At 45.6% G+C, this 19,821-nt stretch overlaps 1 protein-coding gene and 1 long non-coding RNA gene across 3 annotated transcripts in view; one reads left to right on the top strand and one right to left on the bottom strand.

Moving 5' to 3' along the window:
* Positions 1-284: 284 nt before the first annotated feature.
* The window catches only part of LOC146360079 (uncharacterized), a 40,198-nt gene continuing 20,661 nt past the window's right edge, over positions 285-19,821 (bottom strand). Inside the window, exons 2-4 of one of the 2 annotated variants that reach the window (XR_014787472.1) lie at positions 4,193-4,361; positions 1,549-2,085; positions 285-789 (exon numbers count right to left, since the gene is read on the bottom strand). This is a non-coding gene — a long non-coding RNA (uncharacterized LOC146360079). The remainder of the gene's footprint in view (positions 790-1,548; positions 2,086-4,192; positions 4,362-19,821) is intronic. The other variant, XR_014787473.1, reaches the window with a different exon arrangement.
* KCNK2 (potassium two pore domain channel subfamily K member 2) overlaps positions 15,769-19,821 on the top strand; it is a 181,333-nt gene continuing 177,280 nt past the window's right edge. The window contains exon 1 of the mRNA XM_084832661.1: positions 15,769-15,949. The gene's annotated coding sequence lies outside the window, so the exon portion shown is untranslated. The remainder of the gene's footprint in view (positions 15,950-19,821) is intronic.

The following is a 19,821-nucleotide window of genomic DNA, read 5'->3' as shown; positions in this document are numbered from 1 at the left end:
AAAACCCTATATGGTTCCAGCCCAGCCTATCTTAAGGAGCACCTCCAGCAACACCAGACAGGCCGCTTAACAAGATCAGCCTCGGATGGCCTTCTCTCTGTCCCATCAGCCAGGACAGCTAGACTGGTGGGGACGAGGGAGAGGGCCTTCTCTGTGGTGGCCCCCACTCTGTGGAACTCCCTCCCTAGGGAACTCCGTCATGCCCCCTCTTTAATGAGCTTCCGTCGTGCATTAAAAACGTGGTTGTTCAGGCAGGCATTTGGGGTGGGTTAGGGTATTTTTTTAAAAAAAATTTTATGGTAAAATTTTATTGTTTTAAATTGTTTATGGTGGGTTGTACATCGCCCAGAGTGGCTGGGTGACCAGTCAGATGGGCGATTAATAAATTTAATAAATAAATAAATAAATAAAATGTGGTCCTCAATCGGAAAAAAAATGTGCCCCACCCCAGATATAAAGGGTTAACAAAGATATGAGTCTAGATCCACAGATAGTTGCATGTATCAAGATGTTGCAGACAACTGGCAAACTGGCAATGATGCATGAGCAAAGTTGCTGATCTGAATTTTCCACTGCATCAAGATTGTGGGGTGGGTGGGATAGAGGAGGAAAGAGGAAACTTTGACCTTTTCCTGTTGTCTACGGAAGACATCCTCACATTTTTTAAGAGTGGCCCTTTAATATCAATCCTTGGGTTCTGTGAGATGCCTTAATGTTTTCCTCTGTTCTCAAATTTGTATTTTAATCAGCAAAGCTGCCATGTCAGCTCTTGATTCTTCCCTCCTCCACCTGTTCATAAACAAAGAAAAGAGGACAGTGAAACTGCTGAATTGGAAACTTTTAAACAAGCCAATCAATCTGGTATATATTGTGTTCTGATCCCTTGTTTTTAGGGAAAAATAAGGATCTACCCTTTATTTTTCAGACTCCATCAACCCACCCTTCATCCCTTGCAGCCAAATTCTGATCTGCAGAGTAATCATCCTACATCTCTGTTGCCATCATTTGTTTCCACTGGGAGAACCTCAGCTGTTCAGTCTTAGTGCTGTTTTTAAACACAATTGGGGAAGTTTCCTAAGGCTAAAAGCTCCCTTACAGCCTGATATTTAAATGCCTTTAGTGGCATAAGCCCTTTCACAGGAGATAGGCTGAAGCAGCTTGATGATTGGACAAACAGCTGGGCCCTTAATTCTCATAGGCTTGTGAGAGAATTCAGGTGTTTCTGTTCCATTTTCACCCAGGAATGTGTACTAAAGCACAAAAGGCAAGAAGTGGGGGGATCCTTATATCCCAGAGGTGTGTGGCTTGATAACTGTGTACTCTACAGTCAATCTGGACACAAAGACAGGTGTTTGTTGTAGGATGGCTGCTTACACATTGCCAAAAAAAAAGGGGGGGGGAGGAGAAGAAAGTGGAAATGTGCCACACAAAAAGAGGCAAAAGATGGTACAGATTTGCATAGCATTTGCATCTGCTCATTTATACGTAGAGGTGCACATTCAGAAATAATTACCATAATTTAAACAGAAATACAACACTACATCTCACCATAGTGGGGAGGACTGTAACCAGATGACCGCAAGCAAGGTGCTCACTGTTAATGGGCAGCTTCAAGGCTCTGCTCTCCCTTGTTGTTGTTAATCTTTAAACTAGGCTTGGGTTCGTTGTTGTTGTTCAGTCGTGTCCAACTCTTCGTGACCCCATGGACCATAGCACGCCAGGCCTTCCTGTCCTGTGCTCTCTCCCGGAGCGTGCTCAAGTTCATATTCATTGCATCCGTGATGCTATCTAGCCATTTCATCCTCTGCCGTCCCCTTCTCCTTTTGCCTTCAGTCTTTCCCAGCATCAGGGTCTTTTCCAGAGAGTTTTCTCTTCGCATTAGGTGGCCAAAATATTTCAGCTTCAGCTTCAGCATCTGTCCTTCCAATGAGCACTCAGGGTTGATTTCCTTTAGGATGGACTGATTTGACCTCCTTGCAGTCCAGGGGACTCGTAAGAGTCTTCTCCAGCACCACAGTTCAAAAGCATCAGTTCTTTGGCGCTCACCCTTCCTTATAGTCCAGCTCTCACAGCCATACATTACTACTGGGAAAACCATAGCTTTGATTAGACGGACCTTTGATGGCAAGGTGATGTCTCTGCTTCTTACTATGCTGTCTAGGTTTGCCATAGCTTTCCTCCCAAGGAGCAAGCGTCTTTTAATTTCATGGCTACAGTCACCATCTGCGGTGATCTTGGAGCCCAAGAAAGTAAAATCTGTCACTGCTTCCATTTCTTCCCCTTCTATATGGCAGGAAGTGATGGGGCTAGATGCCATGATCTTAGTTTTTTTAATGTTGAGTTTCAAACCAGCTTTTGCACTCTCCTCTTTCACCCTCAACAAGAGGCTCTTGAGATCCTCTTCGCTTTCTGCCATTAGGGTGGTATCATCTGCATATCGGAGGTTGTTGATAATTCTCCCGGCAATCTTAATTCCGACCTGTGATTCAGCCCTTCAAATAGAAAACACCTTCAAATAGAAGGTGTTTAAAGCCCTAAGCAGCCTGGGACCTCGATATTTGAGGGAACGCCTCTCCTTATATATGCCTGCCCAAGGACTGAGATCTGTTGGAGGGGCCCTCCTCTGCATCCCACCAGTGTGAGAAATACACTATGGTGGGGTGTGGGAGGGAGGCCTTCTCTGCTGTGGCACCCCAGTTGTGGAATGTCCTCCCCTTGGAGGCCCGATTGGTGCAGACACAGGCTTCATTTCGATGCCAAGTTAAAACATGGCTTTTTACCAAAGCCTTTGAGGACTAATTGGATTCCCTGAGTTTGCACACTGTTTTAACTGTTTTGTTCTTTTAGATTTTAAATTGGCATTAGCTAGCTTAATGATTTAATATGTTTTAGCTGTTTAAATTATTTATTGTTGTATACTGTTTAAATTGATTTTACCTTGCCTTGAAATCTTAATGATATAGGGCGGGATACAAATGTTTTAAATAAATAATTAAAGGACTGTCCTCTGAAAGCCCTTCCAACGGAGAACTTTCCTCTGTAAAGTAGACCACATGGGACAGTATTTTACATTGCTGCTGTGCCCCCTTTTCCTTCCCTCAGTAATACCATGCCTGGGGATGGCCCATAGCTCAGTGGTAGGGGAGGGCCCAGGTTCAATCCCCAGCATCTCCAGGTAGGGTTGGCAAAACACCTGCCTGAAATCCTGGAGGGTCGCTGCCAGTCAGTGTTGACAATACTGGGCTAGAAGGACCAATGGTCTGACTCATATAAGGCAGCTTCCGACGTTTCACAGGACCGCCCAGTCTTCCTTCCTCTCTCACCATCCATTCCTCTCCACACCACTTCCTTTTGAGGGCCTGACTGCAGAACTGCACAGGTTGTTGAGCCACTTTCATGGCTTGCTGCCTCTTTGCAATGTCACAGGTTTGCTCTCCCCTTCCAGCTCATCTGCTGGCTTCAGTTCTTGGCCCCAGAGCAGCAGCAAAGGGGACAGAAACAGTGTTTAGGATGCACACCAGTGGGAGTTGGGGCCGGTAATGGCACAGACTCTTGAGAAACCCTTTGAAAGGCATACTGACTCTGCCTGTCATGGCTGGCATTCTTGGGCATGGTTTTGCTGAGAGAAGGAAAAGGGGGAAGATTCACTCCTCTCTGCCAGCAGGACAGCAGCTCCACCCCATCCTAACGCCCTACCCCATCCCCCCCCCCCGACTGTAAACCTAGCCCTAAAGCTGCCCTTGATCCACTCACACACAGAGAGCCCTTTGCAAGGCCTTCCTTTGCTCATTTCCTGTATCTTGTGTCCTCTTCCTCTCGCTCCTCCTCATTCTCTGCTTGCTCTTTCTTCTCTGCCTCCCTCTCCCATGAGCAGCCAGAGCTTGACAGAGGTGAGGAAAGAAGACGGTGTAGGCATCGGGTGGGGTGGGGGTCAAGACTGGTGAGGATGTTTGGTCAAGAGGAGCTGATGGAGCACGTCTGTGGGGACCCGAGGTCCTCCACATGCAGGGGAAGCAAATTTAGTTATTTAATTTATGACTGCGGTATTTTTACTGCTGTGGAGAGGGAGAAGCACTTGAGGGATTTTCGTCCTGTGGTATTGAAATAACTTTGCTTTGGCAGAGAGCTTCAGCTATTGGGCGGTATAGAAATGAAATAAATACATATAAATAGGTAAATAAACTTGACTGACCTTGGGTACTATGCACACCTTTGGCTTGTGGGAGGTGAGGGGGGTGCCATTCGCTGCTCTGCCTCAGACAGCAGTGTGTGTTGGGCTGGCCCTGAGAATCCTGTGCTGCCTGTGAGCTAGCGGGAATCACCACCAGTGCAATGGGAAGCCAGCAGCGGTTCCTCAAGATCTGGAAAAAGCAGAATCACTCATTTCCAGAACAGGGTAGGTCAGTGAAGTGTGCAGAAGGGAACTCCGCTGACCCGTCCCAGTCCAGAAACAGCAGCTTTGGTTCTTGGGTAGAGGCACACTGCGCTTTCAGGCCAAGTGGGAAAGCATGACCTGCTGACTGGTTTGGGCACTCCGTGAGCAGCAGCTGAACCACTTTCCCTACCGAGCTTCAAGCCAGCAGTTGCCAGAGTGCTCTTAAAGTAAACAAAGCAAAGCCCAGACACTGAGCGGGGGCTGCTCTACTGGCTTTCTCTGGAGTGGCTAGGGACTGTGGGGTGGCAGTGGTGAGCAGGCAGAATGACTGGCAGTGTGATGGAGTCCAGAGAGGGGGTGGGGCCAGGGGTGAGGAGCGCAGGTGGGGAGCAGAACCTGAAGCCTAATGTAAGAGGGCAAGCGCCAGGTAGCTGGTGAAAAAGCGGCCACAAAAGTGCAACAGAGTGGTCTGGAGGAGTGCCAGAAGTAGCACCGCAACCCCAAGCTCTGCAAACACAAATGCAAAGGCGGCGGTTGGGATGGGAGGGCAGCAGCAGGGGCCCAATCCTCCACTCCTTCCAACATGCTGCCTGAGGCAGATGCTGCATCTTGCTACATGGGAGGGCTGGCTCTGGGGATTCTGCCCATGGACACTAGTTTGTTTTGGGGGGATTTTTTAAAAATAAAAAGCAAGAATACCCAGCAGTTTCTGGGAAACAGAATGCTACCCAGATACTCTTTGAATGCTATTCTGACAATGTCTTATTGCTCTTTCTTCTTTCTCCCCAAGGAGGCAGCAGTTGGATGGTGGCAGTACTGATCAAGTCACAGCATAGTACAGGATAAGGGAATGTGCTGTTACGTATAGGCAGGATATGTAACGGAATTTCTAATGACATACTTTTGTGCAGCAAATAATTAAACTGGGCAAGTCATTGCTCTCGGTCCTGATTCTGCATTGAGCAACAATAATCCTGAATAACGTTTAATGCTTACAAGATGACAGTGGTGACACAAAGAGCCGAAACAAGCACAGAGTCATGGTCTGTTTGTCTCCCTCAGGACTGCCTTCAGTTTTGAGGGCACCTTCCGGATTTGAGGGGACCCTCCTCTGTCATTGGGCCCTGATGGGCTTACCTGGATGTGGTAGCAGTGCTCTGAGCAGTACACGGTACTGCTCAGGGTGGTTGGGTATAGCCACCATTTTAACCTTCATTAAGAACTCATAAATAATATACACTAATGTGTTTGTCGGGGCATTTTACTACCCCAAGCCATTTTCCAAGGTATACTGAGGTGGTAAAATGCCCCACCACAGATTATGTGTCTGTGGTACCAGAAGAAGTATGTTTTAAACTCAAACTATTATTTATTTATTTTATTTATTGCATTTATACCCCACCTTTCTCCCTCTCGCAAGGAACTCAAGGCGGCTTACATTATCCTCCTCCTCACCGTTGTATCCTCACAACAACAACCCTGTGAGGTAGGTTGGGCTGAGAGTCTGTGACTGGCCCAAAGTCACCCAGTGAGCTTCCATGGCCAAGTGGGGACTAGAACCTGGATCTCCCGGCTCCCAGTCCGTCACTCTCACCACTACACTACACTACACTGTCAAGGTTTATTATTACTACGAGTGTTTTTTGTCTTGTGGGGTATTTTTCTAGCCCCTTAACAAATCTGTCTCTGGTGAGGTAAATGTTCCCCAATGAAATCCCATCGTTTGTGCCAACCTACTGACACCCAAAGTATTTAAAGCCTGCTCCCCTAGACCAGTTTTCTTTGGAAAAACTCATGGTGACATTTTATACCCCCAAACGTTGTTTAGTTTGAGGGTGATAAAGCCAGCCAGTGGCAAAATTAATACATATTTATGTCCTAGGCATATTTTTGTTTCCAGAAAGAAAACGGTAAAGTGTTAAGAGGCTGAGTATTGGGGACATTATGCAGGTGACAGTGGACAATAGTGTCATGGGAGGACTATGTTGTAGGTCTACTTCTGTGTAAATTCTGCAATGTAACATGCATTTGGGGTACCTCTCTACCAGCACCTTATTGGAACAAGCTAATTTCTTGCAATGCCTCAAAGCAATGCTAGTTCATTGGCATTGTGTTTGTGAGGAATAAAAATGGTGGCTACATCCAGCTGTCTGGTAGTGCTGAGAGTACCAGGCCAGGAAAAGAAATTAAGGTGGACCTAGGGAAGGCATCAGTAGTGCACCCCGGGACTCTGGCAGTTGCCCAATGATGCCAGGTGCTGACGCCAGCCCTGGTCTTGCTGCTGCTATTAGTGATTCTGGAGACCTGGTGATTTAAGTAGTATAGGTTTCCCCCAAGCCTGTCAATAAATCAAGCACCCTTTTCAGGGATGCACCCAGCTTTGAGCATATGAAGCATTTAGCAGCATTGTAGTATTTAAAATATGAAGACAAACAAGTGAAGCTATCCCAAGGGTTCAGTATCCTAAGGCAAAACGTATTTAAACCATATATATATGGCTTGAATATACTCCTTGCTTATATATATATAAGCAAGGAGTATAATCACAGCATACCCCGCCAAGCAATCATAAAAGCAAAGCAGTCATAAACCACCACCCCCAACCATTTAAACCATCCTGCCAGATGGTACAGTGTGTACTCACCAGGGCACATCTACCTTAATTTACAATGTCTGAAAAGTCAGATTTTCATGCTAAAAAACATGACCTTGCTTTTCCCTCACTAGAGAGGAAAGGAAAATCTCTGGCATGCAGCCAGGGTGATAGTGCCCAGAAGCTGCATATGTGTCTCTGCACATCTTTTCATGTCTCTTAAAAGCTGCTCATCACACTCTTTTCAGTGCAACCCTGTACATGTTGACTTGGAAGTAAGTCTCCTCACTGTGTTAAATAGGGCTTACTCACCAGTAAGTGAGAACAGGATTGCAACCTTACTCATAACTAAGGGTAGCCTTGTCATGCTTTATGCAGTCCTGTGTCTGAAGGGCTGTGCAGTCCATGTCCAATTTAAAGGTGAAGGACTTCTAAGAAGGGAGAGCAGCAGGGGCCTTGAAGTTGCCAATCAGTTGTTAGCACCTGGGCGGCAGACTGAGCAGGCACACAGGTCTGTATTTCTATGGTGAGATGTATTGTATTTTTAAATTTGCATCTATGCATATAAAATAGTGCATGTAAATTTTATGCAAATCCATGCCCTCTTTTGCCCTTTTTCTTTGTGATGCTTAAATAGTCAGCCTACTTCTAGTATATGGAATTAAATAAGGGTTGTCCTTCCTGCCATCATCCATTGCATGCTCTCACTAGTTTTCTGTCCAAATATATTATTATTATTTATTACATTTCTATATTGCTCTCTGGGTGGTTTACAGAAGTTAAAACATTAAAGACAATATAAAAAGTTTAAAAGCCATTTACAGAAAAGCACACAGACAATATACACAAACAACATATAACTAAAAACAACTTTGAACTGTCAGCCATAACTAAAGTCACATCCAGGACCGATTAAAACTCATCACGTGCTGCCAAATGCCTGGGAAAAGAGATAGGTCTTAACCCGGGGCCGAAAAGATAATAATGCTGGCACCAGGTGGACCTCATCAGGGCGCTCTTTCCACAGATGGGGGGCCACCACCAAGAAGGCCCTCTCCCTTGTTGCTTTTAGATAGCCCATTCTTCCTTGCCTTGCTAGAAGAGTTCACATTCCAGGATGACGACGACGACTACTGCTACTTCTCCTCCTCCTTGAAATGTATATCCCATTCTTCAGCAAAACAATCACAAAATTCAGCACCAATTCAAGGTCAATAACAAGATTAAAAACAGCAGAAGTACCATTCAAGGAGACAGCAGCAACAACTGAACACTAAAATCAGATTTTGCTAATATTTGAAAAGGCCTGGGCAAACAAAAAACTAAAATACAATTCTTCTCCTGGTGCTGAGTAGGTGGTGGGCACACTTCCCAGGGAAAAGCATTCCAAGATGGAACACCACAGCTTTTGAGGAAATCAAACAGGGATTCAAGCAAATGGAACAACCGAGTATCTCAAAGGCACAATACCATGTTTAGCATTCCGGGAGGTGAATTTAAGGATAGGAAGCTGCCTCATACTGAATCAGACCATTAGTCAATCTAACCCAGTATTGTCCAGGGTGACAGGTAGCAGCTCTCCAGGGTTTCAGGCAGGAGTTTTTCCAGCCCTACCTGGAGATGCCAGGATTGACTGCTGTGGACATAATATACCTCGACTTCAGCAAAGCTTTCGACAAAGTGCCCCATGATATCCTGATGAGCAAAATAGCTCAAAGTGGGCTAGATGAAACAATGATCCGGTAGATCCACAGTTGGCTACAGAATCGGACTCAAAGAGTGCTTCTCAATGGGATCTTCTCAAACTGGGGAGAGGTAATGAGCGGGGTACCGCAGGGCTCGGTCCTGGGCCCAGTGCTCTTCAGCATTTTTATTAATGACTTGGAAGAGGAGGTGCAGGGAATGCTGATCAGATTTGCAGATGACACAAAATTGGGCGGGATAGCTAATACTTTGGAAGACAGAAACAAAATTCAAAGTGATCTGGATAGACTGGAGCGCTGGGCAGAAAACAACAGAATGACATTTAATAGGGATAAATGCCAAGTTCTGCACCTAGGAAAAAGAAACCAAATGCACAGTTACAAGAAGGGGGATACGTGGCTCAACAATGCTACAAGCGAGAAGGATCTTGGAATTGTTGTAGATCACAAGCTGAATATGAGCCAACAATGTGATGTGGCTGCAAAAAAAGGCAAATGCTATTTTGGGCTGCATTAATAGAAGCATAGCTTCCAAATCCCAGGAAGTACTAGTTCCCCTATACTCCGCACTGGTTAGGCCTCATCTGGAGTACTGTGTCCAGTTCTGGGCACCACACTTGAAGAAGGATGCAGGCAAACTGGAGGATTCAGAGGAGGGCAACAAAGATGATCAGGGAACTGGAAACAAAGCCCTATGAGGAGAGACTGAAAGAACTGGGCAAGTTTAGCCTTGAGAAGAGAAGACTGAGGGGAGATATGATAGCACTCTTCAAGTACTTGAAAGGTTGTCACAGAGAGGAAGGCCAGGATCTCTTCTCGATCATCCCACAGTACAGGACACAGAATAATGGGCTCAAGTTACAGGAAGCCAGATTCCGGCTGAGCATCAGGAAAACTTCCTGACTGTTAGAGCAATATGACAATGGAACCAATTCCCTAGGGAGGTGGTGGGCTCTCCCACGCTGGAGGCGTTCAAGACGAGGCTAAACAGCCATCTGTCAGGGATGCTCTGACTTGGATTCCTGCACTGAGCAGGGGGGTGGACTTGATGGCCTTGATGGCCCCTTCCAACCCTACTATTCTATGATTCTATGAACCTGGGACCTTCTGCATCCAAAGCGTTTGCTCTGCCACGGAACTACAGTCCTTTTTCATTTTTAAATTTCATATGAAAATAAACAAAGTTCATAACTCTGTTACATTAAGCAGTATTGAAATGAACATCCAAAATGTGGTGAATATTGTCAGTCACATGCAAATGCTGACAATCATAAATGTGCTTATACAGCAATATTAAGTAGGTGGGGGGTGGAGGAGTGAAGCTGACTCACACTGGCCAGGCAGGAGGCGTGGGGTTTGCCAGGCTTTTCAGCCTGGTAGATTGTCACTTTTTAATGCCCGCCCCCTGCTATCAAGGGGGAGAATTGCTACTCCAGCTCCAGACTGGCGTAGCTGAGGAGTGTGATCCTGCAGCCCCTCAGGAGATTGGAGGGGCCTTGGATCCAGTGGTTCCAAAGATGCCTGCACCTCACCCCTGCCCTGCTCCTGAAATGCCCCATTTCAGGGCCTTTTGCAGACTCCCACCAGCAATAGCTTTCCACTCCTGGAACTTTGCACAGGTGGAATTGGGTGGCCCGTACACCCACTGGCAGACCTCCTCTCTGCCAGCAGGACAGCAGCTCCACCCCATCCTAATCTCTACTCCCCACTCCAGCCATCAGAGATCTGGGTGGTAATGACTGCTTGTTATTGAATGTCTGAGAATAGATACTTATTGCCCTACTTTTTTGATGTGCACAAGTGATGAATATTCACAGTCACATTGAGGTGAGTCTTGATATATTATCATTATTATTACCATTTCTATATTGCCCCACAGCCGAAGGTTTCTGGGTGGTTTACAGAAGTTAAAACATTAAAATACAATATACAAAGTTTAAAAGACATTTACATAAAAGCACACAGACAATATACACGAACAACATATAACATATATACTGGTGTATCTCTGAGCTTCAAAAGGTTGCCTGTGATTGTCAATGTTTATCAAACTGTGGACATTTACTGTAACATATATAAATTATACAGATATCAAAAGTACCAATCAACATGTTATAGGACAGATGATATATATGGACAGTTTAGGCAGTTGAATCTTCAGCTAATTGATTGTATTTATGAATTGTTTCATAATGCAATACTCTTGAGTACTGTTCTCAGTATTTCTTATTCATGTGATGGAAAATTGCTGCTGACCTACAAATAAACTCATTAATTTATGTATTTGCTAGGCAAAGACATATCATATAATGGCTGCATCAGCCCAGCTTTTCCTAGCTTTCCTTACCTTACAATTTAATTTTGTCTCTTGCTATAGGCTACTAGACCACAACAGAATAGGGAAGGTTAAATCACAAAAGTTAATGGACCAATCCGCCACACTGTTGCAATGCCATTTAAATTAATGGCAGTTGCAGCAACAGATGGCAGCCAAGAAGAGAATTTACAGGGTGTCTCTTTCTAAAATTGCTGTGCAGCTTCTGCCTTCCTTTAGTCTGCAAGCTCTGTAGCGTTGAAGAAATGTAAGATTAAAAACAGGATTGATTTATTTAAAATACCACACCTCTGTGGTGGAAAGATGATACCTGCATTAGGAGAGTTCGATAAATATAGGGTATGTGCAACCAAGTAAAGATACCATGTAAGCCCTACGTGTTGTGCATGCGCAACACAGGGCAGAATAATGGCTGGCCAATTGTGTGGCGCAATCCGGTACTTAGCCAGCCCAGGACCATCATCCATCTATGCCAAGATCCCTGCCTGTGTGGAATGTAACTGTCAGTCAAATAAGCAAGGAAAACAAGATTGCAGCTGACTGCTACTGCCGTGGATACCCCTGGGACTGAGAATCAGTAGCAGCCATCGGGATATACATCAAGCGAGGAGGACTCTGAAATGTTAGAAACTGACATCGGTGATGAAGAGAGGTCCTTCTTGAGGAACTACACAACCCAGAACCACAACAAAATCCTCAGCAACAAAAGCAGCAGCACCAAGTTAATGGGAGCAGAGAGGAGGAATGTGTTCTTATTGATCTTTTGGTGGTATTTGCACAGTAATCAATGTTACACAATGGTTCTCGAGAAGTTGTGACAGCATGGAAAGGATTTTTGGAGATGGGTAGCCCAACAGGTTACTGCACTTGGTGGTGTCATGGGCCCCAGTCTCAGGGCCCCACAAGACCCTATGGAAGAAGAAGAGGAGGATGAGGTGCCGGCTGCTCCACCCAGCTGCTCCACCTAGGGCAGAACCTTTGGTACCGTCTCCTATGCCCTCCCTAACAGAGGATGTGGCCTTACTATTGTCTTTGGACTCAGAAGACAAATACTCAGCATCTCCCTGACATTACAGAAGCCAAAATCAGGCAAGGTCTGCTAAAAAAACACAACTGGCTCCTTCAGGGAGGCAGGGCCACCTAAAGCAGAGGCCTTCTCCATCACCCCAAAGCAGATTGGGGCGATTCGGACTGAATCAGTCTGGTTCCAGAGCAGGTTGGGATCAAGCCGAAGTATTCTGAAGTGGGTTGGATCACTTTGGACTAGGGATGTACGAAACTCACTTACCTTTGCTCCATCCCTCCCCACGGAATCCTCGACGGGGGGAGAGGCAATCCGGTCCTCCCCACCGGAATCCTCAATGGCCGGCTCCACTCCGTTGCCAGGCCATGGAGCAGCCGGCCAGGGCCATCAGCAGCCAGATTTCCGGCTGCAGACAGCCTGCTGCGGATGCAAATGGCGGCCGTTGTAGCGGCCGACATTTGCGTCGTTAGACAGCCGTGATAAGCTACGTAAGAATTTCATGGCTAACGTCAAAAAACAAAACAAAACACGCAGCGTACGCAAATGGCAGTGGCTATGCTGGCCGCCATTTGCGTTCCCTATTTTTCGCCGACTTGTCTTACGTAAATATTTACGTAAGATAAAACGGCAAAAAAAAAAGGGAACGCAAATAGCATAGTGGATTCTATTTGCGTTCCTTTATTTTTCGCCATTCTAGCCTACATAAATATTTACGCAAGTCGGCGAAAAATAGGGAACGCAAATGGTGGCTGCCTTAGCCGCCGCCATTTGTGTACGCTGCGTGTTTTTTTTTTTAATGTTAGCCGTGATAGGCTACACCAATTCTTACGTAGCCTATCACTATCCAAGGACGGCAATGGAGATGGCAGCAGCCCTGCCGTGGCTGGCCAGACCAGACCGCTGCTGCTGGAGCCGCCGAATCCGCCCCAGGTAAGTGCCGTCTCGGGGGGATTCCGCGGGGGGGGGGAGAGGAGGCCGGCCTGCCACGGATTCTTTAGAATCCGGCCTCACTGGAATCCGTGGCGGAATTCTCCGCCATCCCTACTTTGGACCACTTCAGACCAATCCAGACAGCTGCCCACCCAGCTGCATGAGCCCCCTGCTCCTTACCTGGACCTGTGGGGAGTGCCCACAGCCATCACCCTCTTTGAGGGGTTGCCATTTTCTTTTAAAATGGCAACTGTTCTTCTTCCATAACGTAAATGTCGCATAGACTGCAGCCATAAAGGGACCATCTATGCAACATTACAGGCATAAATGGCTCATTTATGCCTGTAATGTTGTGTAGATGACCCCATGTCCCCTGGGGGTGGGTGGGGCTCATGCGACTGGGCAGGGGGGCATGTGGCTCGCATGACTTGGTGTGGGTCTTGCATGGCTGGGCAGGGTGGTGTGGGGCTTGAGCTGCTGGACAGGGGGGATGTGTGGCTGGGTGGAGTGGGGATTCAGATGTCCAAATCCCGCTTTAGCTCTGGAGTTTGAAGCAAGTTCTGAATCTGCCCAAGGCAGGTCAGGGCCTTTTTGGAAGCTCCAAGTCAGCCCCCAAAGTGGGTTGGGTGGTCCCTGCACAGCCTACTTCTCAGCTTATGTAAGGCTTTCATTGGCTTCAGTCCTCTGCTGAGACAACATCCTTCTCCAGTTGCATTAGGGAGCACTCCAGCAAGTATGGCTTACTGGGAGCTTTCCATGTCCTACCACTGGTTTCCCTGCCCTTGCCTACTTTGAATTGACTGTGCTGGATGCTGCTTGACCAGACCCTACCTGATTTAGCCTTCCCAGAAGAGACTGCAAGAGATGAGGCTAACATAATGAAACCTCTCTGTTGCATAGCTGCTTGATGTGGAGGGAGTCCTCAGACTCCTTTTGTTGAACAAACCTGCTTATTGAGGATCTAATGTGTTTGTTTAAGCATGCACACAGGCTTTAAAATCAATTTCACTATTTCAAAACAGATACATCTAAACTATGACCTTTGCTTATAGAGAATGGTGATGAGGTGGATTGTGAAAGCTCTGAGGCTGGTGAAGAAACAGACGAGAAGCCGGATGGTAAGTATCAAAACTTCTCAAGATTGCATTCTCACCACTGGGATGCTCTCTAATAATGTGTCACTTTGACCATAGGTGAAAGGCCACATTCATCTCAGTGGCAAAGAACTAGACCACAGGATGAACATGCAGGGCATCAATGCACTCCTGGTGAGTAGTGAATATATAATGATGTACTTGTGAGACATAATTTCAGCTTGAAATTATCCTTACCATATATGTTCTATGCTACATTTGCCTCAAACTATCCCCACATACAGGTGTCCAGAAGTATTGGCTCATCACCTCTTGGACATGCCTCTCAAGAGTATACATTCATGTGGGACATATGGAAGCAAGCACACCAAGAAGAGCAAGTAAGGTGTGAAGCAGCACTACAAGAACAGGTGCAAACAAAAATAGCTTGTTGCAGAACACTGCTGAACAAGGACTGAAATGTCAGCAACAAGGGTGTCAACTAAGCAGTAAAGAAGGGAGAGCAAACTCACCAACATCTACTAATAGTGGTACTATTAGTGGTACTAATAGTGGTAGAGCCGTAAGCGGTCTCCTATCAGGTGCAGCGCTACCCATGAGAATACTGGAGAACCTGCATGTTGGTAGGACAGGAAGGGGTCACAGGTATGCTTTAGGTGACACTGACACATTGAAAATGAATATACCCTTGTATGAATATACCATTGTATATAACACCAAAAGATACACCACTGAATAGCACTGTATTATTCTATCCATCTGTAATGCCCCCTAACCCATGTAACATGTACTCATAAGAATGCCACATGATTTAAAAATAAAGAACCAGGCATTTTACCACTAGGCCCTGCAGTCTGGCTCTAAGTTATTTGCTCGCTGGTCATACATTAGTATACTTGTTCAATTATAACTGCATTTCCTAAAACATGAGTTCCATCTGCTATTTCCACAGTGAAAACCTTGAAAAAGAAATTTGTTCCGCATGACTGACATGTATTTATTTTTGCCCACTGGCAGCCAGATGCTAAGATTCCTGAAAGGATCCAACAGGAGGTGGCATGATTCTTGCACACAGCCATACACAGGGAGCCTCTGACCTCTACTCTCATGTGAGCTCCAAGAGGGCAGATCTAGGAGTGTGAGGGGAACATTGTCTTGTTGGATGCCACCTGCAATAGTCCTGGTGTACTCCAAAGAAATAGCTCCCAAAGAGCTGTGTACATTGGAAGATCATCCATCCATCCATCCCTTTATTTGTATACCACTTTTCCATACTGTATGCTCAAAGTCATTCACAACAAAACAATACATTCCAATACACATTGAAGAAAAGTCAGAACAATTTCATAACAAGTATATAATAAAACATCAGTCTCAAAACAATTAATTATCCCACTATCAACAAAAACAAAGTGAAACATCCTCTGACTTTGCTAGTTATATGAGCAGTAGACTATGGCCTTTTAAAGAGTTTCAGCGAAGGTGGGACCACTCATCAGCCCCAAGTGTTAGAAGGAACAGGATGAAATACCCTCTGGCCTAGAAGATGACAAACAGGATCTACCAGAGCTCTCTCCTCTGGTGATGGTGGAAAAAGCAGCAGTGGAATGAATGAGCCCTTTTGAAGCACTGCAGAAGGAGGGAGGCAGGGCGAGTCCCAGTGGTGAGTAGGAACAGGATGAAACAATACAAACTAACCTTGGGAGACAGGGTTAGATCAAGAGTGTTCCTCAGATCTCTCCAAGTGGAAGCGATTTAAAGCTGATGTCTTCAAAACATGCTGTACTGCAGCAAAGATTAGAAGGCTACTTGAAAGAAGGCCTAAGCTCTACCTCTGTGTTCAGGCCTGCTGGGAGGTGGCTGGCAGCCACAATTCAAAGAAAGGAGACTCCCCGGTGAGTACACACACTAATTTTCTGTTTGGACGTTTGGGCAACAGCCATTGGGTGCAGCTTTTCACTCTCTCACCATTAGGATCTGCTTTGTGTTTGGCCCTTCTGTATTTGAAGTGAAAGTGCTTTTTTCCATGATGTTGTGGCATATGGGGTGGGTCGCTTCTGCAAGCGCCACTGAAGCTAAGCAGGGTCAGGCCTGGTTAGTATTTGGATGGGAGACTGCCTGTGAATCAGGCTTCCTGCACTGAGCACGGGGTTGGAATCGATGGTCTTGCAGGCCCCTTCCAACCCTACTATTCTATGATTCTATGATTATCTGGGCAGCTGCTCACACTACAGACAACTGACCAATCACTCTTGCATAGCAATTGGTCAATCTGGCCCCTGTATATTGTGTCACAGGCTCAGCAACAACAATTTGAGAATCCGCATTCTCACATTCTATGCAGAAGCATTCTATGCACATTCTAGGCAGCTGAGCTTGAGGCTTCACCTGACACGGAGAAGGAGGTCATCCAGAGGAAAAGCAGCTCCATCAAGTGTCCATATAGCAGGGTGTTAGTGGGCCATTCCAGAGGGGAGGATGCTTCTGTGGATGTTCAAAAGCAAGCACCCCAGTCTGGTCATTGCAAAACTGGCTATTTAATGGATATAGGACAGAACACAGGAAGCATCCTGCAAAAATATGAGTGTATAGTACCTTGCATGTCTGTTTCCTAATTTGTGTCATATGTTGCAGCACTGAAAATTAAAGACACCATGCAAACAAACATACAATAGTTACCTAGGGATGGCGCAAGCGTCCAATTGGGTCTGGGAATCTGGTGGACACCCTTTTGCCTGCTGCCCTGAGCCACACCCGCCGAGCCGCCTGGCCCACATGTGCCTGCCCCCTGCTCACCAAGCCACCTGCACTCACCCTGGGCCTATCCGGCAATCTCTGCACCCACCATTTTTTCTGCAAAATGGGGGAAACAGAGATCGCCAGATGGACCTGGGTTGAGTGTGGGCAGCTCGGCAAGCAGGGGTGTGTGTTGGGCATGGGTCTGGGGGTGTGCGAGCAGGGGTAGGGCTTTGGTGGGCAACCAGAGAACTCATATGGGGAGGGGGCATCCATCCCCACAGTTACCCAGGCATACATGTGAATGCTTAAAGATTTCATTTGTACCTAATATGCACAGAAGTGCCATTTTACTTCCTCCCCAGTAATGCAACGTTTCTCAATTGTCAATTTTGGTTTCTCTCTTTTTCTTATTTTTCCAGCCACAAATTCATTTTGGCCTGTTTCTGCACCACTTTGTGAATTTGGCAAAAAAAACCCAAAAACCAGTTTGCAGGAAAATTCATACACATTTTTGTACACACTTAACTAGTGTACACACCTTTTGCAAGTATTTTTCCTTGATACAACATATTTTTGCACGTACTTTCCCCTAATAGATTTATGTGTGCACTTTTCTTTAATATACAAATTTTTGTGTGCATGTTTTTTTAGTTGTGAGCTACATTGGAAAATTCTGTAAAGTGAGGATTTCAGTGCACAAGTGCATTCCAGTTTACATACAGGCTTGGGAGGTGCAAATTCAGTAAATTTGTATAAGAATTTGGGCCAAATAAATTTTTCTTCAACCCTTTGCATTGGGCTCTCCAGTAAGGTGGGGTGGAGAACCTCAGGCCCATGAGCCAAATCTGGCCCTTTTGGGGTCCCAATCTGGCCCTCCGAAGTTCCCCAGATGGCCATGTCCCCTTTTCCTAGCCACAATCCCTTCCAATCATATGGTGGTTTGCCAATGTTTGCACAGATATTCCCCATTCTAAAAGGTTGGAATGCTTCTCCTGCAACTTAACTACTGGCAGTAAGAATATTAAGCTACAACATGCTGGTAGTTTTTGGTGTTCTGGCTCCACACCTTGTGGTCCCACTCCCACCCACTGGTGGAACATGGTTCCCAAGAGCCTCTCCAAAACTGAATCCCACCCTTGAGCTGAAAGAGGTTCCCCACCCCTACAGTAAGGCATATCAGCTGGGCAAGCAAGTTGCTCAACACAAGGCATCTCTAGTGGAGCAGAGCCTCAAAGAATTGAGGCAGGGGGGAAACTGATACGTAAGATTTTTATTTCCCTAAGATTTTATGTTTGCATCTTTAGTTCTGTAAGTTTATATCTAATAATAATGTTGAGAGAACTTTTTTATACAATAAGATTTGATCACTATATTTTGTTTAATAGAAAATATGGGAACTGCTGCTTTTGATGTGTTATTTAGGTTATTATGTATACAGTGGAACACGTCAATGCTGTTACATGAATAACCTTACAACCTACCTGAACACCTGCACAGCACTATACAGCTTCTCTGGTGGGCATAAAAATATAATTACAGACTTACAAAGCAACAGTAGGAACTCAGGCAGTTAAATAGCAGCCAATGTGAGATTGGCAGCCACACGCAAGAGGACCTTTTCCTTTGCCACCCCTCAGTTGTGGAATTACCTGCCAGTTGAAATGCGCCTGCTGACCTCTTTGAAGGTCTCTAAGCAGGAATTAAAGACTCAAAGATATTCCGGCAGGCCTTCCCTTTTTAGAACTCTTGTTCCTTTTGCTGACTCTTGTATACTGTTTCTATGCTGTGTTGTTTTTAAGGTGCATCGTTTTTATTGTTGGATTTTTTTGTTAAACTGTTTTTAGTTCAAAGTTGTTTTTAATTATATCTTGTTTGTGTATATTGTTCTTGTTGCACTTTTATGTAAATGGCTTTTAAACTTTGTGTATTGTATTTTAATGTTTTAACTTTTGTAAACCGCCCAGAGAGCTTCAGCTATGGGGCAATATAGAAATGTAATAAATAATAAAGCAATGTAATAAATAATTACATATATACAACAAAGAAATTGATGCCACCAGAGAGAAGTGGATGTCACACGTAAAGGGTTATCTTGGCTGGAGGGACAAGATCCTTCTTATGCTAGGAAACATTCGCACAAACATGAACCACTAGCAGAATAACACCACTGCAAGAGGTTTTTTCCCCCTTTTTTATTAGTATACTTCAAAACCTTTCCACTTTCACCTCTTCAGCTCAATAATTATATGTAAAGTTAAGTAGCACTTTTCATTAAGCTCGGGAACAAGAAAGTCCCTGATGCCTTATTGTGCTTGGTGTACACCACTGATGAAAGACTTGTATTTTTCATTTGAAGAAACCTTTATTAACTTAGCATTAAATTGAAAACACTTGTCAGGTTGAAAAGTTATTAGACAGTAGATGGCCAGCCATACAACAAACTGTTTTGTGACATGGGTTGAGAAAGAAAACAAGTCTACAGACTATCCATAACGCATGGCACACGTCTAAAGGCCTTTTTAAAGTTATTTAGCTTAGAAAAGTTGTTTAGCTTAGAAAAGAGTTAAGGACAGTAGGGGTGTACGAATTACTCACCCCGTTCCGGTGGGGCCGCCCGCTGGAGGGGGGCGGCGATCCATCCCTCCCCGGCTGGCTCTGCTCCGCAGCAAGCCTGCGGAGCTGCCGGCCAGGCCCGCCTGCAGCTGGACTTCCGTCTGTTGCCGGGCTGCGGCCGCCATTTGCGTCCCTGAGTTAGCCATGATAGGCTACGTATATATTTACGTAGCCTATCACGGCAAAGAGCAGGGACGCAAATGGCCGCCATTTGCATCCCTGCATTAGCCGTGATAGGCTATGTATATATTTACGTAACCTATCACAAAAAGAGCAGGGACGCAAATGGCGTAGAGGCTGCCACTTGCATCCCTGCTCTTTGGCATGATAGGCTACAAAAATACTTACGTAGCCTATCACAGCTAAAGTAGGGAGGCAAATGGCTGTGGCAAATTCGCGACCACAGACCAGGGCA

This window comes from Heloderma suspectum, chromosome 1 (assembly GCF_057233095.1).
Source record: "Heloderma suspectum isolate Gila_16-S chromosome 1, 16-S_ref, whole genome shotgun sequence".
Taxonomy (NCBI): domain Eukaryota; kingdom Metazoa; phylum Chordata; class Lepidosauria; order Squamata; family Helodermatidae; genus Heloderma; species Heloderma suspectum.
The sequence above is the reverse complement of the archived record's forward strand: the minus strand, read 5'-3'. Positions and strand labels throughout refer to the sequence as shown.